Here is a 26,875-nt window from a genome sequence, read left to right as displayed (position 1 = left end):
TTTCTTGACAGGAATTATGTCTGGGTTGCATTGAGCTTCAGGGAAGCACTGGACATCCAGGTTTAGATGATATGTAGGCAGTGTTTGAGGCACCGGCTGTCTGATGCAGAAGAGATCTCTAAGTAGAGTTGTGCATCATTATGATATTGTTACATTTTGATGCTGTTATCTGTGAGTGAAAAACGATGGATTAGGATGCAGCACTAAGCAATTGCCAGTGGCTGAGATAAATCCAAGTATTCCATCCATCACTTTGTTGTTGTAGCAGTTCATGCCCTATGTGGGATGGGTATGACCAGACGCGGTCGTGTTCTCATTGCTACCTCAACCTGGGTGATGAGCCCTAATAAGGGAAAACCGTCCTGGGTTGCTTTTGTTTTCCAGTTCAGGGAGACCTGATCTGGCAGTTTGGGCTGGAATATTTCCATTGGAGCAGGACCTAGACTGATTTGCATATCACTGGTCTCTACCTTAAGTGGCCTTTTGGGGATTAAAACAATGGACTGTGATGTGGCCCAAGCAATTTCAGGTAGTGGAGATTAATACAAGCATTCCATCCATCACTTTGTTCTTCTGGCATTAGACTCCATGTGCCAGTTTCTCCGTAGGCCCATCTTGTGACTTCCAGAATCCTTGCTAGTTTGATTAAAGCACAACTCTTACTAACCACCAGGGGTGCTGAGTCTGGATTCTTCCCTTTTTGTATGTCATGGTCTGAGACACTTAGCATGCTGATCATTTGATGGAACCTGCTATTAAAGTTAACAGACTGAAGTTCAACTAAAGAACTTTATTATGAAGAGGCAGAGAGAGATACATGAGTTTCTAAGGGCCATATTATCAAGGAACGGCGATAACATTGTCGCCGCTTTAGCGGCAGGAAACTGCCGCTAAAGTGGCGATAATGGGCTTAATAATATGCCCTTGTGAATTCCCATAGAAGCCCAGGTTCACACCAGAAAAATTTGTACATAACAACAGACTTCTATTTGGAAGCTCATTTAGGATTTATAAATTATTTAAAATCACTGAAAACATGAAAATGTTTTATGCATTGGTTATGGTTAACATGAAACAATATTAGCAAATGAAAAAACACATCCTATAACTTTCTTTGCTGATATTTTAAACTTCTCATTGAGTCTTTTGTCCATGTATGCCTCACTTGCAACTGTCTAAAGCATTTACATTCTATAAGCTTAACCACCATTTTAGATTTCATTACAAGACTGACGGCTATCTTTAGTCATAAACATTTATTGTTGCCCTCACATGCAGCCTTTAAAGAACCTAAAAACATCACAAAGTTAAAAGTTCCATTCTGGTATCACAATACAGTATATATGAACATGATACACAGCTATTTTCCTCTTTTATTTGTGGCTCCCTCAACAGATAAGAGCACTACTTTATTAGTTATTGATATATACCTTTTATAAAAAATATTTGGTTAGTGTCTTTTTTTAATATACTGTCAGTATATCTATGCTTAGAATTTCTGGTTGCATTATTCTAATATTTACTGTTATTTGTGTATCTGTGTGAAGGTTTGTTATGGCAATACAGGTATAAGAGCTAATAGCGACCTAATTGATTATTTGGGGCCAAAATCCAGCTGCACAGGCAGTTACCAGTAGCTTGTTTTTGTTCAACCGTGCCATTGCTAACATGCGGGCGTCTCGGTAATCGGACGCCCGAAGAGTCTCTATGACCCACACTTGTGTGCATCCACCAGTGAGAAGCCATGACCTGGTGGCTCCCACACCCATGCCTGGCAGGCTTCTCCTGATGCACTAGAGGTGCACGGAGACACAGCCGGGAGCAGGAACACAAAGCCTGCCACATGTGCACGTGCCGCCTTCCTTTTGATGAGACCTGGCCGCGGTGGTGGGTGTTTCAGGTACCAAATCTGGCTGAGGCAGTGAGTATGTAATGTGTGAGGAGCCTGGCCACGGCGGTGAAACCTTCAGCAATTGCTCATAACAAACGGTAAAAGCAATGGGAAGTGGACTGGAGTCCAGTCGCCATTTTGTGTTGGGATACAAAAACATAACTGGCTGCCATTACAATGCCTTTGTTTCAAAGTCGATCGCCAGTTGCTCTTAAAATTTTAGTATTCCGAACCGGCTGTCAGCTGATTAGTAGTGCCGCTTTCTTTCTCCTGTGAAGTTACTGATTAGAATATATATTAAAGAAAAAAAGAAAGGGATTTATTAGAAGATTGTGCAATATTTACAAGTTTAAATTTAGATATATAGTTTGGTTTTTAATTAAAAATGTAGGTGTACGTATCAAATAATATTAGTTCATGTTTAGTGTTTTTAGGCTCAAGTTTTAAATAGTATAGTGTATATCACTGATTACTTTAGGTAGAGGTGTGGCTGAGAAGAGGGAACCCCCTCAGCTAGAGGTAAGTGAAGAGATGTTTGGGAGGTACTTTGAAGAGAGGCTAAAGACCTCTATCAAAGAAGCGGTGGTGGCCGATATGTCCAAGAGGAAGTGGAGCACTCCTTCAGAAGAGGAGTACTTCTCAACCTTTGACAAAGACAGATGTGCAAACCCCAAAAAGAACAGAAAGACCCTAAAAAAGACAAGGCATCTGAACAAACCCCTGAACACTGAAGAAGGACAAGAAGGAAAGAACCCCTGTTTTCCACAAGTGCTAGCCTTAGCACTACAAAAGACTGGGGTAGCCTTAGTGCTACAAATGATGGTGGTGTCTATAGCGGCACAAGAAGGACTGGTAACCTCAGCAGCACAAAAGAGAACCAAGACTCACTCAGCCTGGATGATATGTTCAATGCCAATAACAATGACAAGAGATTGGCTGAGTTCGTATTTGATCCTGATGAAGGTTTAGGCACCTTTGTGGGTCTAGAGGATGAATTGCAGAGCACATCATCACCTAAACCAGTCAAGGATCCTCTGAGAAAGAATATGTTTAGCCCAGAGGCCATAAGTCACCCACGTAGCTCAGAGTGGTGGCCTCTGACACAGGTGGCAAAATTGATAAAACAGTGGGTGAGGAAACCACCTTGAGAGGGAGCATCAGAATCTGATACGGGTGGAATGCCCAGGCTCGTGAAAGATGATAAGGCATGTCATACACCCAACCTAGATCAGGAGCTAATAACATTCCTGTTCAGATCAGGTAAAGACCCCAGAAAAGGTATAGAGTGGTGCCTAAAACAATGTCAAGATCAACCTTTGGATATCTTGGGCCCTTTGGCACGTATATTAGACATGGCTGAAGAAATACACATAAATAACACGAAAATAATTGTAGATCTCTTAAGGAGCTGGAGCCAAAGGGCAACACCAACACAGGCCTTATATCAGAAAGATAAAAAGCCATCCTTAAGAGAATGAACCCTAAACTCGCTGAGTTGGCCAATAAGCAATCGGATGGGACATAACTTCATTAAATTCATTGGGTAAATACCTGTCCACTTTCACAACTTTGAGTAATGCTGAATACAACATGAGACGTGTGTTTGCTACACAAGATTTTTAAAGGGGTGACAGGAGGAGGCTGGCTGCTGGTTTAGGTGTTAGAAAGTCCCACTTTTATACACAAAACCAGTACTACAACAATTCAAAGTGATACAGCAGAGGTTTTCAAACCTCATCAGAATTCCACCTGCAGAGAGGAAGACTTAGAACTAGAGGGGGAAGAGCTAGATTTCAAGGATCAGGACTTAAAGGTAAGTGCCAAAGATTCTACTGGTTCTTCTCAAGTAAAGGTAGCCGGAAGGCTAAAAAAGATTGTGCACAAATGAGGAAAGGTGACCAACAACCCCCGGTTTCTGGAAATTATAAGTGGTTTCAAGATAGATTTTTTGGGAGACTCCTTTTCAAAGTTTCCAACCCCGGGAGATCGTCTTCAACCAGGAGAGGATGGATTTGATGGATGTGGAGGTTGTCCAAATGTTGCAAAAGGGTGCAATAATAAAAGTTGGTGACTCAAATGAACGATTTGTAAGTACAATCTTCCTGGTATAAAAGAAAGACAAAGGTTAGCGCCCAGTGATAAATCTAAGAGACCTAAACAAGTACTTGGTCAACAGCCACTCCAAGATAGAGTTAATCCAACTTTTGTGGGATATTTTACAGGAAAACAATTGGTTTGTAAACTGGATCCAAACGATGCATACCTCATGATTTCTATGGAAGGGTTTGTTGTACCAGTTTTGTTATCTACCCTTTGGGTTATCCTCCACTCCATGGTGTTTCACCAAGGTCTTCAGACCGGTGGCGGCCTTTCTGAGAGAGAGAGAGAGAGAGGAGTTTAGCTAATAATATATTTAAACGTCATCCTTATGATGAGTCAGATAAAAACAGAGTTAATTGATCATTTATGCACGGCAAAGGAACTTTTGGATGACCTGGGGAGAAGTCAATCTTGGTAACAAGTCAGTCTTTGGAGTTTCTATGTTTTCAGGTAGACACGCTACAACCCCAGCTACTTCTCCCTCAGAAAAAGATAAAGAAAATAAGGAAGGAAGTAAGATACATCTTAGAAAGGGAGGTAGTAACACTCAAGAACTTGGCCTCCTGTCCTCTTCTATCCAAGAAATTTCTCCAGTCCCCGTGCCTTACGTGGCTCTTCAGAAGTTAAAGAGAGTAGGTTTGAGGAAAGGTCTATGGTATGTGGATTCAATGAGTTTGTCTCCCTAAGCTTGAACAGATTGGAGTGGTGGCTAAACAGCCTAGAAATCTGGAATGGCAAATCTATTTTTTAAATTGTGCCAGAGTTTATTTTAGAGACAGAGGCCAGTACTTTGGGCTAGGGGGCTTACCTGAACAACCTAGAGATAAGTGAGAGAAGGGAAGCTGCTACACACACATTTATTTGGAGCTGATAGCAGGACTGAATGGTTTGAGGACCTTCAAAACCTACTTAGCGAAAAGTGTTGTACTGATTTGCATGGACAATGTTTCAGCTGCTTCTTAGTTCAATCGCCTGGGAGGGTTGAAGTCAAAGCAGATAGCAGATCTAGCAAAGGGCATATAGTATTTTGGTTGGGAACATAAGATTATTTTGTTGGCAGGTCACGTTACTGGCGAGCAGAGTCAGAGGGCAGATTAGAATTCATGTCATCTCAGAGCTGTCAGTGATTGGCAATTGAGCCCAATGATTTTCAGGAGAGTGCAAGCTATATGGGGCCCAATAGAAGTGGTTGTGTTGGCAAGCAGACTCATATGCCAAGTTGCAAGGTATTTCAGTTAGAGCCAAGACCCAAGGGCTATAGCAGTGGATGCCTTTTTACAGGATTTGTTGGCGGAGAGGGCTTATGCTTTTGCACTGTTTGCAATTATCCATTGAGTATTATGGAAAGTCCAGAAGAAGGGGTGCAAGTTAATTCTTCTGACCCCCTTTTGGACTTCGCAAGTATTGTTCCCAGGGGCAATGGAGCTTGCAGTACAGGAATCTAATTTTATTCTGTTACATCAGGGTTTAATGGTGAGTCCAGCTGAAGTGGAGCACCATTTGTTAGTAGAATGAAAGTTTAATCTTCTTGTTTGGAGAATATCAGGTGTTCTTGAAAATTATCTGGCCTTTCAGGAAAGGCTAAGGACTTACTGGACGAGTCATGGGCACCAGTTGCAAGGAAGAGATATAAGCGGGTTTGGTGTAAATAGAATAGTTGGTGCCAGGAAAAGACTCTGGACACTCTGTAGGCTCCTGTGACAGATTTGGCAAATTATTTAGGCAAACTATTTCAGGCTGGTTTATCTTATAGAGCCATTAATTGCCAAAAGTCTGGAGTATCAGCAGGCCATACCCTGGTGAGTGACTTTGCGGATGGGATGCGAACCACTAATATGTAGAACGATGAAGAGAATCAGACTTAAGAGACTGCCTAGAGCTAGTTAGATTTCCTTATGGGACGTAAGCATGGCATTCAAACTCTTTGCACATTTATACTTGAGACTAGTGAAGCATGTAAGCAACATAGTTATGGAAAACTTTACACATGCATAATGATAGCCTCCGGTCTTGTGATGAAATGGGGATTCTCCAATTAACATGCAGAGAGAATCTTGATTTCATTACACACAACGGAGGCTATCATTATTCCACCCACCGCACAATGTATTATATGTTCGGGTCAGGTGTAAAAGTGTATTTAAAAAACGAAATACGATCTGTTTTTTAAAATTGTAATTTATTGGTCTTTACACCCACCTTTATGGGGAGAATATAATGAATTTGCCTTTTTTTCCATACGAAACATTTCTTGATTGGACCTTTCTGTTTGTTCCAAGAGGAGAAGTTGGAATTCTTTCCTATTGACTACGTCATTTCAGATATTTCAAGTTCAAATTCTTTTCGTGTTGCAGTCTAGGAAGAGGAAGATAGCCACATGCATGTTAATTGGAGAATCGTCATTCTTCATCAATCATGAATAATATTAACAATTTACACAAATAAGGAGCACTCAATTCAAAACAATATTTCCAAACACCAATTTTTGGGATTCAAACATAAGCATCATTTATTCTTAGTTGTCATCTTCCCTCCAAACAAGAAAGATGTCTAATATATCACATATAAATGTCCTCTGTATATTTGAGGTACTTCAAGATGATTTGTCAATAAAGTTCTTTTTAAATCCTTAGCGGTTCCAATCCTTTTTATATATTCCCATCAATCCATCAAGGAAAATTGCTTCACTTCCTTTTTATGATGATTTATCATTGAGATTCTTTTCAATCCATCAAACGATCATTCCATCCTTTTATATTTCAGTCCTTTTATATTCCAATCAATCTACCAAGGAACAAATGCTTCAAATCCTTATTTCACACAATCTCAACAGCCGACGCGTTTTGTCCCCTCCTGGGACATCATCAGGGCTGTGAAATAAATAAATATTCCATCAGATTTTCATCCTATATGCAAATAAATTCACATCCTCCATTCCTTATACATCATTTCCTGCCTATTTAACAATCCCCATGGTCATGAGATAAGTTTGAACTGGTGGAGAATATCTTTTCTCCTTTGTCTTCCATGCAGGAACTATAATGTTTGGTGGTTACTGTTGATATTGACGGATAACTAAATAATAAGATAAGCTCGGGAAGAGCTCATGCAGTTATTTGGAAAAAGAAGGTGAGATGATTTTAAAACCTATTAGGACTGAGAGTGTTAAATAGAAGTGGCAGGTTTAACACAACAGCATAATTAAGATTGGGGAATAGGAATCGACTGTAGTGGATGGGGGACTTGGTCGATAACACAGTAAAATTAGCGTTGTATAAAAATACATAACTAGAATAAGGTACAATGAAAGGATTTACATTGTCTGGGTGATAGGACACTGGGGAAGGATGAGGTAAGCAGGAAATAGGATGCAATAATGTGGAAATAGAATCCAGATAAGAATGTGGGGTAAAACATTTTTTTTGAGTGGTAGTGTATTGTACGAGGTGAATTTTATAATGTGGAGCATTTCAAATCATGATGTGTATCATGAGGATAATTGTGCAGGTGTTTGTTAAAAACTAGTAATGATTTGTCTATATATCCTGATCGACCATGGAGATTGTTAAATAGGCAGGAAATGATGTATAAGGAATGGAGGATGTGAATTTATTGATGGAATATTTATTTATTTCACAGCCCTGATGATGTCCCAGGAGGGGACGAAACGCGTCGGCTGTTGAGATTGTGTGAAATAAGGATTTGAAGCATTTGTTCCTTGATAGATTGATTGGAATATAAAAGGACTGAAATATAAAAGGATGGAATGATCGTTTGATGGATTGAAAAGAATCTCAATGATAAATAATCATAAAAAGGAAGTGAAGCAATTTTCCTTGATGGATTGATGGGAATATATAAAAAGGATTGGAACCGCTAAGGATGGAAAAAGAACTTTATTGACAAATCATCTTAAAACAACCAGTTCTATATGCAATTGGAGGAAGTACCTCAAATATACAGAGGACATTTATATGTGATATATTAGACATCTTTCTTGTTGGGAGGGAAGATGACAACTAAGAATAAATGATGCTTATGTTTGAATCCCAAAAAATGGTGTTTTGAAATATTGTTTTGAATTGAGTGCTCCTTATTTGTGTGAATTGTTTGTAATTTTTCAAATGGTTGAACGATGACCATTGGTTAAGTGAGCACTAATAGTGTAGAACATTATTGATATTCCATATATAAAAAGCAATCGAAATTATTCCCTGTGCGCACAAGTGCGGGACCTTCATCGTTTTGGCATTTTTTGAACATGAATAATATTAACTTGCTGAATTGTATTCTGAGTTTTGGAAAGTACAATCTAAAAATCTCATTATGTTATTGCCTCCTCCATTTCTATTCTATGTCAAAGCTGCTTTCTACAAACAACTGTGGTCATTTTGAATTTACAAATGTATGTCCTAGGCTGCTGTGTAAATTGTTTTGTGATTGTGCAAAATATTTCTTGTGATGTTCTAATTGTAATGCAATGAATGATTTGTTTATATATAATTTCTAATGTGTGTATATATATATATATATATATATATATATATATATATATATATATATTTATATTCGTTCAACACGGCAGCTAGATACGATGCCAAAGATGGAAAGCACACACGAAAATCCTAAAGCTGATGCTTTATTGTGCAGAACCCCCTTATTCTCCAACAGACGCATTACGCCTCACGGCTTTGTGAGGCGGAAAAAAAAAATTATATATATATATATATATATGAGCCATTTCTCAATTGAAGGACAAAAAATGTTATCTCAAGGTCCCACAAAGTAATCTGTCTGAAGTAAAACAGAAATACTCAAATACTCAAAAGATTTAGCAAGACGGCGGGGATTAGGACTACTCATGCAAACTGAATATTCATTCTTGAAAGTGGATAATCCAGTATTACCCACCCTATATTTGATTCCCAAAATTCATAAGAATAAAGAAAATCCACCAGGCCGGCCGATAATTTCCGCCATCAGTAGTTTATATGAGCCAACCTCGAGATACCTAGATTCGTTCTTGCAGACACATGTACAAGCATTGCCTGCATATATTCATGACACAAGAGGCTTCCTTAATGAAATACAAACATGGGTTGGAAAGAAACATACCTCTTGATAACTTTGGACGTTGTTTGCCTCTATACCAGCATAGCTCACGAAGATGGCTTGCGAGCGCAACGTCACTTTTTAAATACAAGTTCCATCAATCTATACCAACAAACAAACATGCTAGTTGAAATGTGTAGACTATGTCTGACAAACAATCACTTCATGTTTGGGGGAGACACGTATAGGCAGCTACAGGGCACGGCGATGGGCACCTGCTTCGCCCCCAGCTTTGCTAATTTGCATATGGGCTGGTGGGAGGAGCAGGTGCTCAGGACCAAATACACCAGGGAATGGAATGACCACATAGTCATGTGGATTTGTTTCATTGATGACTTTTTCATTTTTTGGGACGGATCAAAAGAATCAGCTAAGGTTTTTGTACAGAATATCAATGTCAATGATCTAAATCTAAAATTCACGGAACACATGAGTGAATCTAGTGTAATTTATTTAGATCTTGAAGTATATGTGAAACAAGGAATGATTCATACCCGCACATTTAGGAAATCTACTGCAGGGAACACAATCCTACATGCAGAAAGCTTTCATCCACCACGCTTGAAAATTAGTATCTCATATACGGAGCATTTAAGAATGAAACCAAATTGTAGTGAACCGATGGCCTTACATGAACACAAGGTGCCTTCACTAAAAGGTTTTTGTAAAGAGGGTACAAGTATAACACATTGAAGCAGGCTAAAAAACAAGGTAGACAACATTGCAAGGGACATACTACTAAAACCTGATATAGAGAAGGCAAAAGCAAAGAAAAAGAGCACTGGAAGTCAGATCAGGATGATCACTGGATACAATGCCTACCAGGCTAAAGTGAAAGATAGCCTGTGTAGGCATTGGCAGTCGTCAAACACAGAATGCTTTTCTTTTTTAAACAGAGTAATGTGGTACCATTGTATCTGCCAAGTAAACCAAATATGTCACATATAGATATATAAAGATAGATATATAAATAAATCATTTGTAATGCAAATCTGATATAATACTCAACAGGATAGATAAATTTAGTCTAAATAAAGTGCAAGTGCTTTACAGTACTACAATTCTATCTTATTCCTTTGTGCAAAATATGCTATTGAAAGTGAAAGTGCTTAGTCGTACATACAAACATGAATTATATTTTTAAAATGTTAGTTTACAAGTTGTGATTGGTTCATGGTGGATTATTCATAAAGGCTCTTAAAATCATTCCAACCATTGATTAATTCAATTTTTTTAAATACAATCTATGACTTGATATTTCCGGTCTGTCTTCCTGTCTCTGTTCTGTATTAAAAAATGACTTTAAAAATATCTTACTGCAATGGATAGCTAATTTATATCAAGTGGACGTACAAATCCTCTTCAGCGTGTAACCCATATGGATTTTTTTGAATTAAATAACATTATGTATTTTGACTCAAGTTGGTGGGCTTTGCCTTCTCGATTTCCACCTCTTCTTAACTTTTGTACTTGATCAATGGCAAAATACGATAAGTCATTAATATTTCCTTTGTGCACCTCATTAATGTCCTGAGCTACCACATAGCTTTTATCATTGTTCTTTACCGCCCTGAAGTGTTGCAGGATGCGGACATGTACCATATGAATTGTACTACCAACATACACTTTAGGACAAGTACACTGGATAATATAGACCACATAGTCACTCTTACAATTCAATGAACACCTTATTTTCCATGGGCTGCTCATCAAAGGAGATATGACCTGTCGTCAATTTTTACCAAACCTACATGCTTTACACTTAAAACATTTATGGAAGCCAGGACTGGCCTTTAGCCATCCTCCCCCTCTTACTGTTTCCGGGTTGGTATTAAATAAGTCATTTCTCAAAGATTTTGCTTTATTAAAAGTCACCATGGGTCTACGTGATATCATCCCATGTGGTATAGGGTCTTGTTTCACTAGATACCAAAAAAACAGAAGATAAGGCATGTTAGCAGCAGGAAAATAACACCTGCTCTGACCTGGTGCAAAGTCGGATGACAGCCTGCACCACAAAAGGGAGCCCAGCCAAGAGACACACCTGAAGAACAACAGATGCACCCGGGCAACTGAACATGCAGCCCGGATGGCCGAAAGGGCAACAACACCCGCTGCCACCACCCCCAGGACCCCACCTCCCCGGCACCCCCCCCCGACCAAAGACATGCCACATCAGCTACACCTATACATGTACAAAATAATCTGCATGATGTCACACAATCACAACTGGTGACATGCATGTGTCGTCACAAAAATTAGCATCACACCTTCACTTTCGAAGCAAGAAATGAAACTTTATTAAAATGAACAATGAACTGAAATGAAGACACAAGGTGGCTCCCCTCGGGACAATCCGTAGGTCACTGCCTGCAAGACAAAAATCATAATGAGAAGGTGTGTCCTGCGCACATCAAATGACAGAGAGAGTGAAGGAGAGAGAAAGGAATAGAGGGGGATAGAAAGATAAGAAGAGAGGGGGAGAGATAGATAAGAAGAGAGGGGGAGAGAGATAAGAAGAGAGGGAGAGAGAGAGAAGAAGAGAGGAGGAGAGAGAGATAAGAAGAGAGGGGAGAGAGAGAGAGCGAAGAAGAAAGGGAGAGATAGAGAGAGACAGAAGAAGAGCGGGGGAGAGAGAGATAAGAAGAGAGGGGGAGAGAGAGCGAAAAGAAGAGAGGGATGTATTGCAGTTCACCAGGTCACACATCTGAGACAGACCCGTCATCTGAAACAGTGTCCAGATACATGATTGGCACAGTACACACAATTGCACAAGACAACATCTCCTGCCCGCCCATGCACCCCCAGGCAGAGACACAGCAGGCCCTCCTGCCGCCCATCGGAGCATACACGCCCATGCACACCCTGGCCTCACTGCTCACCTTCCGACACCGGCGTGCAGACAAGAGGTCTCACCACGTGCCGCTGCAAGCCACAAGCACTGGGCCCGCGGACATGGCACCCTCCACATCATGCAGCCCCGCTCCGCAGGCCACCAGGTCTCACGTTTGGTGCTGGGTCTTGATTACTCCATGGCAGAGGACATACCAGTGCACCGGGCCTAATCGCAGGCTGCACATCTGCTCAGTCCAATAGGTGCCACTAACTTTGTGATCCTGGAAGCCACACCACATGGCGGTAGGCTCGCGCTGCCCACTTGCTCTGGCCTACACTGCGGTCCAGCAGGGCACACAAAACCTGAGCTGTCTGGACCGCCGGGACAGGGCATCATCGCAGGCTGCACACCTGCTCAGCATTTAAGGTGCCCCTACCTCAGTGCATCCAAAGTCACCGTCCTGTGGCGGGGTGCCTGTGCCAGCCGCAAAGCTTTGGGTGCCACTAACTCTGCAACCCCTGTCAGCGCCACGTGGTGGTAGGCACGTGATGGCCGCAAGGCCTTGGGTGCCACTAACCGTGTGCGCAACAACTCATGGGCCCTTTATGATTGAGAACCGTGAATCGTCCGTCATCCAGTCACCACCGGCAGAGGGGAATGTGACGTTGTCGGCCCCTTATGTTGGCGGAGTCACATGGCCTGTAACGCCTGTGCCGAATGGGTGTGGTGTGTGTGCAAACCTGCCCTCAGGGAGTGGCTATAACACGCTGACATTTAGACCAGTGACCTGTACATCACCAGCGAGTACACCTGCGACGGGTAGCAATGTGGGCCCCCCCTCGGAGCGCAAGTGGAGTGGTCCGGCCTACCGTACGCTGGACCAGCACAGGGCTTGCAACAATGACTAATGGGCTCTGGGCGTGGTTCAGTACATGTCCGGACATGGAAGTGACTGATGCGTGTGTCCCTGTTGTAGTGTTCACGGCACCCGGAACACAATAGGCAATGTAGCACCCTCTGACTGGAATCCCACAGGATGAGCGTCATTGACGCAAGGGGATTCACTGTCCCTACATTCATCCACACATTCATACATGATTGATGAAAGACACAACACAGCAGTGCATTACTGGATGTTTGTTGCACATCCAGTGCAGTTTTGCAGCTGGAGCGGTACAGGGCAGTGCCAAGCACACTACACAATATGGGCCTGTGGAGGGCCAGCCAGAGTCCATCTGGGGATGACAAGTACTATGGGAGAGGAAGGGTACAGTCCGCAGTCTGCTCGCCGTGTCATTGGTCTTCAAACAGGATATAGCAGTCCATGTCGCTGTCCAAGGTGAGTGCATCGGAGTGTATTGGGGGTCAGTGGAAGGTCATGGGGCCGTGTGCGGCACCAAGCAGAAACAGGCCAGGTGGCTGAAATGAATGCTAGTGCCCCCTTCTGATCGCAAACCCATCCACGTCCTCATCCCCGGATGCGTGCTCTGCCCCACCTGTGGGTGTTTTAGTAGCAGCTGAGGCACACCAGGGGGCAGAGATGTGGATGGCATGGGGGCAGCAGCTTTCAACATCGCCACGCCTAGTGGCAGCAATGCCAAGATGACGATCTGCAGGGCATGGTAGATCCCAGCTACATTTCGCTGGTGTGCAGAGGTGGCTGCCATCCTTTCCGCCTCCATCCACACCATGTCCTCCATGAGCCTCTGCATGTGCGCCAGCTCACGGCTGGTATCGCTGGAGCCCTTCTGAGCAGACAGGTGTTCTTCTCTCTGCGTCATGACTCCAGCGATGTCAGTCAGGGCTCGTTGGAGACCATGGAGCGGGCCTTTTATAACCCATGGATGGCGTCCAGTTTGGTAGCAATGAGGTCGAACCCCACCCGCACCTGCACAGCCGTCTCCCTCTGGCCCGCCAGCACACGGCATTGGAAGGCTGTGTGTTGTTCCTGGGGGTCTTGGGAGACTGCCGGGCCATGGGTGCCTCCTGCTAGGGGGTTTGGGTGGTGGGTGGGGTCTCCTCGATGCAGCTGGGCAGCCCTGATCCTAGAGGTGAGTCGCGGATGATGTCAATGATGTCTAGGAGGGCTTGTACGTCGATGCTGGGGTTGTCCACCTAGTCATCAGTGAAGAGTGGCTGGGACTGCTCTGCAGGGGGTGTTGACGGTAGCCCTGCAATATGAAGGGGAGATGGTGTATTGCAATGTGTCCACATATATGTAGCCGCATGGTACATGTTGACATTCAGACAGCATGGCATTGTACATTGTGACAGTCTGTAGATCTGGGCGATGACCCAGAGTCATCGAGGGTGTGCACTGTGCTCTGTTTGATTGTGCGTGTGTGCCATTGTGGCCATCTCCACCCGTCCCCCCAGTACCTTGTGGTCACTCACCCTGTTGCGGTTGTGTTGTGTCCTGTCGAGCAGTGTCCAGTCCCCCGACTCCGGCCACAGTATCCACACTGATGACTGTCGACACCAGCTCCTCCATGTCATCCAGCACGAGCTGTGGCGCTGGGCCCCCACCTCCAGTCTGCATTGCTGCCTTCTGGTTCGTTGCGAGTTTCTCCTTGGTCTTTCGCTTGATGTCATTCCATTGCCTCTTGACCTCGTCCATTGTCCTCTTGTGCTCTCCGACGGCATTCACCTTGTCCACGATGTCCCGCCATATTCCATTTTTGGTGCCCAATGACACGTTGGAGGTGACAAACAGTTGTTGACTGTGTTCCATCACCTCCGTGACTATGATCTTGTTCGCCTGTGGTCTGACTTCATCTTCCTCTTCTTCTTGTCCTTCCCCTTCCCGGTCCCCGAGGTCCCGGGCTGGTCGTCCGGGGGGCTTGTGGGGTTGCGCTCGTCCTCTGTGCCTGCCTCCATGGTGCTTGGGTGTTGGTCAGTTTGTGTTTGGGTGTTTTTTCTACTTTTATGGTGATTTTTCCCGCCTGCCTGATGTGCGTTGCAGGCCTGGCACTGCTTAGCGCAGATTTCTTTATCGCGCTTTGGCCCAGTGCAGGTTTTTTCACGTTGGGGTTTGTGTTTTTATCTCCGTCAAGGTGGTTGTATCACGGGCATTGGCCGCCGTTACGGCAAACTATCGCATGGGGCCCCCTTGTTGTGAATTCCACATTGACACGGGGTTATTTTCCCGCGATGTGTAAAGTTGCATTAACATTTTTTGGTGATGTTTAGCAAACATTCTTGTGAACATACCCCATGGTGCGGTGGGGGAAGGGGCACGGAGGGCATAGGGAAGCAAACGATAGACAGAGCAGTGTGGCGGGCTTGGGGAGAAAAGCGAGATCAACGTTAAGCTGAGGGTGAAAGCACACCTTTTACAGGTAATCTGAGTGAGGAGCAAAGTGCAGCGAGCTGCCAATTTGGAACTGGAGAACTGCTAAGTAAAGCGCTCCAATACCTTCCAGTCGGGTTCGCGCTTGCCATTGCGGTAGAGTGTGTCCAAAGAGACATTTGCAGCCAAAGAGTTTCTTTCTTTTTGGGTCCATTTCACAGAGGAACCAATTGAGAAAAGAGGGTAAGAGCCTTTTGTTGAGGCATGGTTTTTAGCAAGTGAGCGGAGGAGCAAACCTAAAGCATATTCATACTTAACATAGATGTTCATTCAGAAAATAAACACGCCAGATCTAGTGGAAATTACATCTCGCACCTTTGACCTCCCTAAAGACTTTGCTGAGTTGCCCCCTGTTGTCTACCATGGCCCCTGAAGAGCTCTCCCTTTGCTCTGAGTTAAACAATCCGGTGGTCATAACTGTGCATGAGAGATCCTCCTGCAGTAAGAGAAACTCATTAAAGGAAATAGTGCTTACAGGCTAAAGAAGACGTACCGTGTAACAACCGAAGTAAAAGGGCCAGCCCTCATGGGAGGTTACAAATGAAGACAAAGCCATACTAAGGAGGGACTAACAAGCCAAATAACAAATCAGAAGCCAGCATTTATGAAGGACAATAACACAAGCCAATGACAAATATGGACAGAGAGTGGGTGGGTCTTCAAGTACATACTCCAATACAGCATGGCTCGCAGAGCAGCGCATGCGCTGCCCAGGCTGAACCTAAAAAGGATCCCTTCCTGTCAGACTTGCTCAAACAAAAGCATCTCTCTCCTCCATTCCACAATAGACAGTCAAAAAAGCATCCACACTTTCATTTCCGAGGTTCAAACATAGCCCTGGCATTTGGATTCAAATGGGCTGTATGGCAATTCAACGTCTGGGGTACACTGCATACACTGTAACCCCCAAAAGACACATATTAACAGAGGTTACCTTTCACCAAAGTTAGTAAGCCAGTTTGGAAAGATTACTTCCCGGAGAGACAATATCTAACTTATATCTCTGCCCGCAAAACATAGCTGTTATCAGCAGAAACTGAAGGAATCACGAGGCTGCACATCTGTTGGTGCAGAAAGATGTCAAGCACTCCATGCCTGAGCCGCATTTAAACTATCAAGCATTCGCTGCCAATAAATGAAAATAATGTGAAAAACTGTATCTCTGGATTTTTTTCTTACACGGTGCCCATGACCAACTCTTTCCTTTTGTGAACTGTTTCTCTGTGTAACGGGTCCTTGCATTTCCTCTTACTAATCAATACTGTCTGGCACTTTAGTTTATGTACTCATTTAAAATTAACCCCTTCCCTTCCAGAATGCATTCAATTGTGAAATAAATGCTTGGCACTGGAGCGTGGTATTCCGCTGATAATGACTTGTGGGATGTCACTGGCGCTGCTGCCTTCTCTCGGGTTTAAACACCAATCTGCACTCTGGGGCAGATTTACAAGCCACTTGCGCCACTTTTGCGTCACTTTCCCCATGTTAAATGTGACGCCAAAGTGGCGCAAGGGGCTTGTAAATAAGCCCCTCTGTTCCCACGGTCAGCAGCTCACAAGCTTTGATTAAGGTGGCTTCTGTCTTACTTGAAAAAAGATGATTTGTTCATTAGGTTATTTAGCCTCAAATTATATGATTCTCAATGATACCAATGAGAAGCATTGTTGCCTAAAAGATTGTTCTCTACCCGGGTACCCATGGGTTTAAGGGTTTCTCTAGTAGCCTGCTAAGATCCGTCATTTTGTTGGCATGGGCAAACATGGTGCACAAACATACAAAATGATGTGGGAGGTTGAGCCAAATACTTTTTTTTACCTTAACCACGTGACACAGCATCACAGATGTGCTGCCTGGCTAAAACCCATTGGCAAAGCCAAGTGGTCACAAAGGCACAAACTATTGGCTTTGCCAATGCTTGTTTATTTAATTAAAAAAGGGTGGAGACCTGCCTTTCGTCTCCCCTGGGATCAATTCAAGATTTAACGATTAGCCCTCCACTCCTTAAACTCCCTTGCCTGTCATTCCACTCCAACTTCCCGCTTGATGCGCCATCCTCGAACTGTTGTGTAGCAGCACCCCAAACACAAAACAAGCATTGGCATAGCCAATAGGTCTTGCCTTTGGGACCTTTTAAGTGTTTAGCCATGCAACAGTTGCATAACTAAATACTTATAAGGTCCCAAAAGCGAGACCTATTGGCTATGCCAAGCGACCGTGAAAGTGAAAGTGATCGCGATCAAACTTCAAAGCGGCCGTGGGGCCACGAAAGTGAAAGTAATCGCGGTAAAGCACGGCGCGCGTGCCCGCGCACCTGCACTGTAGCTCTAGGCTGGCCTGGTAGCACTTTTTGGAGCCCTCTCAATAAGTCTCGCCAGACCAGCGCATGCACTGGGTCAGGCGAGACCTAAACAGGCCCCTGAATGTGTCATCCTTGCCGTCTGCCTTACTGTGGCAGAACCTACACGCTGACACTGACACACTACTACGCCACACACAGTGTGAGTGCAGTATCGATCACCGCGTTACAATTGTGCCTACTGGGAAATCAAATGCCCTTCTAGGATGGAAGGCACTGGCCTGCTCAAGAAGGCCTTACTTCCCTGTTAAAGACGGTCCCTGCCCACCTGCTGGTAGGTGTAATACACCCACGAGGATCCTGCAGCCGCGTCCAATATATTAATCAGGGGCAGTGCCTGCTGATCATGGCGGGCATTTTCACTATCACTAGTTCACAATGTGCAAGGTTGAGTCGAAATGTCCCTTTTCTAGAAGGTGCTTAACAATGGTGTCAATGTACCGTTAAGAGGCACTATTGTTAAGCACTCCAAGAAGAACTGTCTCTGGACAGGGATCTGTAGTCGAGGAAGGGTAGGTCTGTCACTAGGAAAGATGTCTGTAGGGAATGATCTGCTTCTTTGGAAGGGTCTGCCTTAAGGGAACGGCTTGTCCACGGGCAATTCTGGCTCTGAACAGTCTGCGTCTGCAGAAGGCTGTGCAATGGAGAAGTGATGCCCCCTTTCAGGGGGTGTGTCCTTATAGAGGAGTCTGTCCCTTGGGAGTGGGCTGCCTCTGGGGATGGCCTGTCTCTCGGTAAAGCTCTCTGCTGAAAGGCCTGTCTTTGACGAATGCTCTGCTCATCAGGAAAGGCCCATCTTTTGGGATGGTTGGTAAGCATCGCCTGGAGGCTCTTTCACTGTGACCTGACTGTAGTGCCTAGAGGCTTATTCTCTATATATAACTGGTAAGCAACCAGAGAAGCGGGAGCACCTAGAAACTAATTTAAAATTATTGTTTTTCAAAAAGTAGCGCCTATATACAGCTCATGCTGTATGGCTGGTCACCAGCACTTAGAAGCTTGTTAAGTATGATTAGTGAGCACTATAGAAAAGCACATCATGTGTGAATGATAGGCAGCGCCTAGAAATCCATTCATTGCGACTATTCAGCAGTGACTAGTCGTTTCTTCCGTGTGGCTGGCAAACAGCCCCCAGTAGCGCATTCACTATGGTTGTCAGCAGTACCTAAAGTCACACTCACTATGGCTGGTCAACAGGACAGAGGTAGCTCAGTACAACTAGTCAGACACGCCTAAAAATTGATTCGAAATGACTGATCACCAGCGCATAGAAGTTCAGCCTGAATGGATGTTCAGTATTGCACCTACGTTCATTCCGAGTGCTGTAGGAGGGTTTATAGAAATGAATTCACTATGACTGCCGAGCCTGGCATAAATGTTATTTCAGTAGAGCTGATCAGTCTGACCTGAACATTCATTCAGCATGACTGGTCAGCAGCGCCTGAAAGCCTACTGCTCGGCAGCGTGCTTGGAAGCTGTCAGCCCGGCCCTGAAGGTTCTCCAGCTCTTGACAGCACCAGCTTTGCACCGTGGCCCGCGCCTGGGGGTTGGGGGGCTGGGCATAATGGAGAACTTTGGCCCCACCTGGCATTCTGCTGCTGGTTGGCTGCGACTATATGAATACAGCAAGGGGCACAGAGAAATTGTGATGGACCAAACAGTTCCATAAAAAAGCATTTGCAATGGAATAGGTTTCTCATTTGCTAGAGTTTAAGCTTTTGGCATTGTAAATGACAATGCCTTTTATTTATATGTTTTGATAATTAACACATAAATAAAAGGCATTGTCACGTACAATGCCAATAGCTCAAACTCTTGTAAATGTGAGACCTATTTCATTTAAAAGAAGTGGCTACCATTGTCTCTGCTTGGTGCCGCACATGGCCTCATGACCTTCCACTGACCCCCGATACACTCCGTTGCACTCACCTTGGACAGTGACATGGACTGTCACATCCTGCTCGATGACCAATGACACGGCGGACAGACTGCAGACTGTATCCTTCCTCTTCCGCAGTACATGTCATCCCTGGATGGCCTCCGGCTGGCCCTCCACGGGCCCATATTGTGTAGTGTGCTCAGCATTGTCCTGTAATGCTCCAGCTGCATAACTGCACTGGATGTGCAAATAAACATCCAGTGACGCACTGCTGTGTCATGTCTTACATCATTCAGGTATGGATGTGTGGATGAATGTTGGGGCAGTGCCTTCCCTTGCGTCAATGATATTCATCCTGTGGGATGCGAGTCAGAGGGTGCAAAATTGCATTTTGTGTACCTGGTCCTGTGAACACTACAACAGGGACACACGTATCAGTCACTTCCTTGTCCGGACATGGACTGGACCACGCCTCCGAGCCCATGAGTCATTGTGGCAGGCCCTGCGCTGGTCCGGCATACGACAGGCCATACCACTCCGATGATGCACCCGGGGAGGGGGCCATCATTGCTACCCGTCGCAGGCGTACTCGCTGGTGGTGTGCAGGTCACTGGTCTAGTCATCAGCATGTTACAGCCACTCCCTGAGGGCAGGTTTTCACACACACCACACCCATCCAGCACAGGCATCACTGGCCATGTGACTCTGTCAACATAAGGGGCCGACGACTTCACATTCCCCTCTTCCGGTGGTGTCTGGATGACGGCCGCTCCACGCTTCTCATTCATAAAGGGCCCATGAGTTGTTGGGCACACAGTTGGTGGCATCCGAGGCCTGGCGCACGGCACAGGCCTACCGCCATGTGGCACAGACAGGGGTTGCACAGGGTTAGTGGCATCGGAGGCCTGGTGCACAGCACGGGCCTACCATCACGTGACACTGACTGGGGTTGCACAGGGTTAGTGGCATCTGAGCCCCGGCACACGGCACAGGCCTGCCACCACGTGGCACAGACTGGGGTTGCACAGGTTTTGTGGCATCCGAGGCCTTGCGGATGGCACAGGCACCCCACCACGGGACGGTGACTTTGGGTGCACTGAGTCAGTGGCACCTTAAGCTGCTGAGCGGGTGTGCAGCCTGCGATAATGCCCCGTCCCGGTGGTCCGGACAGCTCAGGTTTAGTGTGCCCTGCTGGACCGCAGTTTAGGCCAGAGCCAGCGGGCAGCACCGGCCTACCGCCACGTGGCGTCACTTCTGGGATCCCAGAGTTAGTGGCACCCATTGGGCTGAGCAGGTGTGTAGCCTGCGATGGTGCCGGGTGCACTGGTATGTGCTCTGCCATGGAGTAATCAAGACCCAGCACCAAACGTGAGACCTGTTGGCCTGTGGAGCGTGGCTGCATGGTGTGGAGGGTGCTATGTCCGTGGGCCCCGGGCTTGTGGCTTGCAGCGGCACATGGTGGGACCTCCTGTCTATGCGCCGGTGGCGGAAGGTGAGCAGTGAGGCCTGGGTGTGCATGGGCGGGCATGCTCCGATGGGCGGTGGGAGGGGTTAGGGTGCCCCTGCCTGGGTGTGCATGGGCAGGCAGGCAATGTTGCCTTCTGCAGGTGTGTGTACTGTGCCAGTCATGTATCTGGACTCTGTTTCAGCTGATGGCTCTGACTCAGATGTGTGACCTGGCGAACTGCGATACATACCGGCACGTGGTTGGAGACACACCGGTGGGAGCAGGTGAGCAGTGTGACCTGGGTGCGCAGGGGCGGCACTCTCTCTCTCTTCTTCTCCCTCTCTCTCTCTCTCTCTCTCTCTCTCTCTCTCTCTCTCTCTCCCCCCCTCTTCTTCTCTCTCTCTCTCTCTCCCCATCTCTTCTTCTCTCTCTCTCCTCTCTTCTTTCTCTCTCTCTCTCTCCCCTCTCTTCTTCTCTCTCTCTTCTTCTCTCTCTCTCTCTCTCCCCCACTATTCTCTCTCTCCCCCTCTCTTCTTCTCTCTCTCTCTCTCTCCCCATCTCTTCTTCTCTCTCTCTCCTCTCTTCTTTCTCTCTCTCTCTCTCCCCTCTCTTCTCTCTCTCTCCCTCTCTTCTTCTCTCTCCCTTCTTCTCTCTCTCTCTCTCCCCCTCTATTCTCTCTCTCCCCCTCTCTTCTTCTCTCTCTCTCTCTCTTCCCCTCTCTTTCTCTCTCTCCCCTTCGCTCTCTCTCTGTCCTTTGATGTGCGCAGGACACACCTTCTCATCATGTTTTTTGTCTTGCAGGCTGGGACATACGGATTATCCTGAGGGGAGCGGCCATGTGTCTTCATTTCATTTCAGTGTTCATTTTAATAAAGTTTCATTTGTTGCTTTGAATGTGAATGTGTACTGCTCATTTCTGTGTCGACACATGCATGTCACCAGTTGTGATTGTGCGACATCAGGCGGATTATTTTGTGCATGTTTAGGTGTAGCTGATGTGGCATGTCTTGTTCGGGGTGGTGCCAGGAGGGGTGGTCCTGGGGGTGGTGTCGGTGGATGTTGTTGCCCTCTTGGGTGTCGGAGTCTTATGATGGGTGGCTACATGGCATCTGTTGCCCTTCCAATGTGGCCCTGGGCTGTGCTCCCTTTTGTTGTGCAGGCTGCGGTCCGACTTTACACCAGGTCAGAGCAGGTGTAGATTTCCAGGTGCTAACACGCCTTATTGCCTGTTTTGTGGTTTTTTCACAGTTCTGTCTGGTCGTTGAGAATGTTGAGGTGTGATGTTGTTGCGGCTTTTGGCATGGGAACGCCCACTTTGCATCTCATTAGCGATAGTTGTGGGGGGCCTCTGTGGCGATGTTTTTTGCGGCTGCTATCGCGGGTAAACTGGTGCTGTGGGCTGTTGACACCAGCTTGTGAATGGGGCGATAGATTTATCGCAGCTTTGGCTGCGATAAAGTGCGGTTGACTTGCCGATAGTTCCTTGTGAATATGCCCCTAAGAATTGTAGCAAGCAAGAGACTGGGCTGCAAGGAAACTATAAACTGCAAAGGAGAAATGCAGAGAAAGCCATGTAAAACAAGGAGCAAAAATAAGGAGATGGGAGCAGCTATAACAGCAAAGGACAGAAACAAAAGGAATAAGCAAAGGGAAAGTATAGTAGCAAAACGCGGAACACACTACCTGACGGCAGACAAAAGGCAGAAAAGGGAGTAAAGCAAAATGCAAAGCAGGGCTGGGAGAAGTCTGCAGCAAATGGCACTGGAATAAGACACAAACTCTGGCAGTAGCAAGGCAGGACTTGGTCTGGTTAACACGCAATAAGCGTTCCAGTACACAGAGGCTCAAACATCAATGCATGAACGAGGAGCTTCAGGCAGTGGCAGCTTAGAAGCAGTTCCAGGAAGAAACAAGCCCAGGGCAGAGTACCATGTCTGGTCTTTTCAAGACTAGTCACAGGTGTGTGCAATTTCATTCTCACAAGTCGCGGAAGGGAGAATCTAGTACTGAGGAAAAGCAGGAATTGTACCATCGAAGGCATTGCACAGTGGATGCCAGGTCCCTGTGAATACTTGGCAATTCATTCTGGGATCTGCAGCCCATGGACGCAAATACTAGTTTTTTTAATGTATCCTGGATTGAAACGTTAGTTGTATCAGACCTGTGGATGAGGGTATGTTGGTGATTTACAGGCAGCAGTTGGTCTGTGTATCATGCCATCAAACAATCTGGTAGAAAATGGGGTCTAAGGGAAATCTTTAATGACCTGCCCAAGTCCTAATCCCCTCTTCAAACTTGATAAATACACAAAAAGAGAACTGGGGGTCAATAAAGGGACGCACAAAAAGATAAACGTGTATGTTTACAAAAAATATCACATATGAATTAAGAGCAGAGCATGGATTTCCATCAATCTAACTCTCGGACCAGAGCATGGATTCTTGTCAATCAAGCTCTAGTGATCAATATTATCATTTGGTCATCCGCCAAGACTGAGAGGTCTGTCCCTTGATCATAAGGACTACCTCGATGGCAAGCTCAATTGCTCAAAGTAAATGTCGAAACGGGACCTCACATAGAGAAAGAAAAAGATATACTAATGTCCATAATGAAAAAATCCTATGTGGTGCAGTGCAGAGAAAATATATATCTGTGAGAGAAATTTAAAAAGGTTGTGTGGAGAGTCAAACTACTATGAATGATACGACACTCCTCACACCTAATAAAAAAACTGTGCAGAAAAACTCTAGCAGTAATACAAAGTGACTGCTATTTATAGGTCGACATGTTTCAGCCATCCAGGGGTATTCCCCACGGCTTGCTTCAGGACCTGTATAAGTCAAACAAAGCTACTGCATTCAACATTCACTCTATTATAAATATAGTGTGAAAGAAATTAATCAAGGTTGGAAAAATGATACAACCTCACTTTGTACTAATCCTCCAATCACCGGGTGCAATCGTCACCCGTCTTGATCAAGGATCAAACCTCACCTCCCTGGAACCTGTCTCAGGAGTATGAGGCCCCGCTCTGTCCGTCGTTACCTCCGGACTGTCCTGAGTCTGCGTCCCTTTGTTGACCCCCAGTTCTCATTCTGTGTATCATGCCACCCAGAGGCACAATGATTAAATTGTGACAGGGCCCGACCAGATTTTATGAGGATCAGGGTCAGAACTGTTCTGGTTGCAGTCGATGCTATAGGTATGCCCATACCTGGGTGAAGTACTCACTGTACCATAGAACTAAAGCTACACCCTACTGGCAAGTTGCGAATAGGCTGAACCAGGTCTGGGGTTGCTTTTGCCTCCTTTTGGAGGAGGCTTTGCAGTTAAGGATGGACAGTTCCTATTAGGTGCAGAGTTTGTATACTGATTTTCATAACATGCGCCTTTGTCTAAAGTGGCATGGAGGATGAAAAATGATGGACTGGAATGTGGCCCAAATGATCGCTAGTGGCTGAAATTCATTCAAGCATTCTAATCATCACCTTGTTGGTTGAATACTGAGGCTTAGCATTTCTCAAGTTGAATAACCTCAAGAAAAGTGGAGTGGCTTATGCCTAAAATCATCCCAGAATCTTTAACAAGTGGAAGCCAGACCATGTCCTGTGAGATAAGAACAGCACCACTGTTCCAGTGTAGGCCTTTAAAGGGTCAGAAATGTTGAAACCCCAAGAGGACACTTGACAGAATGCATGATGAATATTCTTTTGCCTCCAACATGGGATTCAATGAAGACATGCTTTGAAACAAAATATCCAGATAGCATTACTTGTGGTACTCAGATGTTGGTTATCTAATGACCAGAAATCCTTAAAATGTTGTGCTAAAGTTCACAATCTTAGGGGCATATTATCAAGAAAGGCGATAAAATTATCGCCGTTTTAGCGGCAGAAAACTGCCACTAAAACGGCGATAATGGGCTTGATAATATGCTCTATAGAATTCCAATTGAAGCCCATGTTAGATGTGAAGGACATCTAACCTGAGCTTCAATTGGAATTCCATAGAGCATATTATCAAGCTCATTATCGCCGTTTTAGCGGCAGTTTTCTACCGCTAAAGCGGCGATAATTTTATCGTCTGTCTTGATAATATGCCCCTAATTTTTTCATGTATTATTTGTTGCACATTACCAGAGCAGCATATTTAATACCTGTTGCAGACCTACTACAGAATTTTTAAAAAGTGAGTAGATCATCTTCATAGTAAAGTGCTATGAGAGAGCTGTGCCTTGATAGCTGAGAATTCAATTACAACTTAGTAAAGCGGCTAAAGAACCCTCTGAAAGATATGTAACACATCATGAGTGAGTACACACCTCTGACAAACTCCAGAATGACAATCGACCCTTGAGCGACTGCTTTTCCTGGAGTATCCCTCATCGCCCCTATAGTGGAGTACACCCCAGAAAGAAGGGAACCAGGACTACACAGCGCTTCAAGGGGGGAGTAGTTTATTCTAGAGCTCTGTTTACACCATCAAATACTTTACAATAAAACCACAGTGAAGCAATAGTAAACCTTTGACCAAGTCAGCATAGCTACCAAGAATAGCTTCTGCACTTCCATTATGTTCTGTGGTGTGCCTCTTCCTAAATCCCATTTTTAAGCGAAATAACATTATTTTCATTGACTCAAGAGCTGTAATCTTCAATTAAGAGCTTGGCACGATTTTTGCAGCTGGTCATAACAATGAGAAGAGACAATAGTTATGAGGAAGACGTTTATTGCCTTTTTTTCAAAAGCAGAAGATTTCATTGTTCTTACCACATTTGTGTACTATTGTTAACTCTCAGAATGTCTACAAACAGAACACAGAGAAGGATGACCACTATGCACAATACTACTTGAGATTGCTACAGTACCAGCCACCGGGACCAATGGCATTGCATGCCTTAGAGAGATTAATTTCAAGATCCCGTTGTTGATGAGCAGGTTATTAAGATCATCTTGAGAGGCGATACCTTTTACTTAGCCCAGTCCTTTCAAAATAAAAATAAAAATTGCAATGCATGCTGCCTATTTCTTTGAGTGTCTCAAAGATGCGCACGCATTTTGATTAATATCGCAAGAACTCTTTTCAATCAATTACTAACCTTTATCCTGTTTTGAGTTTATATCAAGCACTAATTGCGACCTTCGGAGAAACATCTGCTTCTCTATTGATAAGAAGATTTGCAAGCCCCTGTCTTTGACACCCTAATCTTGTTTCCATGGAAAAGGAAAGTCTCGAAAATGAGGCCCAGCTGCTCTGATTAGAGTTCGGAGCTTTTGATGCCTTGTCACTGCTTCAGAGTCGCCGCAGGGCATTGTGGTAGGGAGATTGAAACTTATGAAAGTGACATTTAAATTGACCATCCATGACTAGGTCAGGCAGCAGGGTTTCCGTCAACACCAAACGGTCAGGCAAAGACAGATCAGACATTATTAATGACTGCCACTGACTTTTATAGAAGTCAGAGGCAATTAGTTTGCTGAATTTCTGAGAATTAATGGCCATAAAAGAGGCGATAGAAAGAGAAATGTAAGGAGAAGGGTCTAGGGGTGTACTCCAGGGCATAATGGGAACAATTAATATGTTGGTGTTCTGAAGGAAGGAAGCACTTTCGTATCGTTGCTCAATTAAGTATTGTGTCATAATTCATAATAAGGCAAAGTTGCTATGAAAATGGAAGCAGGAAGCTATGAAAATGCAGATTATGGCCACCAAGGTGACCCATTATAAACGGGAGGCTTTATAAATGTACAGAAGAAGCTCAAACTTAGAATTGATGTAATAGCTGAACGGCTGGACAACAGGTGTCTGATTAATTATTTTGAATTAATTAATATGCCTGCATCCGTTGGATAGTTGGTCAAAAGGAGGAGGGGTTGAACTAATGGATGAGCGGAAGAGAACCGCT

This window comes from Triturus cristatus, chromosome 9 (genome assembly GCF_964204655.1).
Source record: "Triturus cristatus chromosome 9, aTriCri1.1, whole genome shotgun sequence".
Lineage (NCBI taxonomy): Eukaryota > Metazoa > Chordata > Amphibia > Caudata > Salamandridae > Triturus > Triturus cristatus.
The sequence above is the reverse complement of the archived record's forward strand: the minus strand, read 5'-3'. Positions refer to the sequence as shown.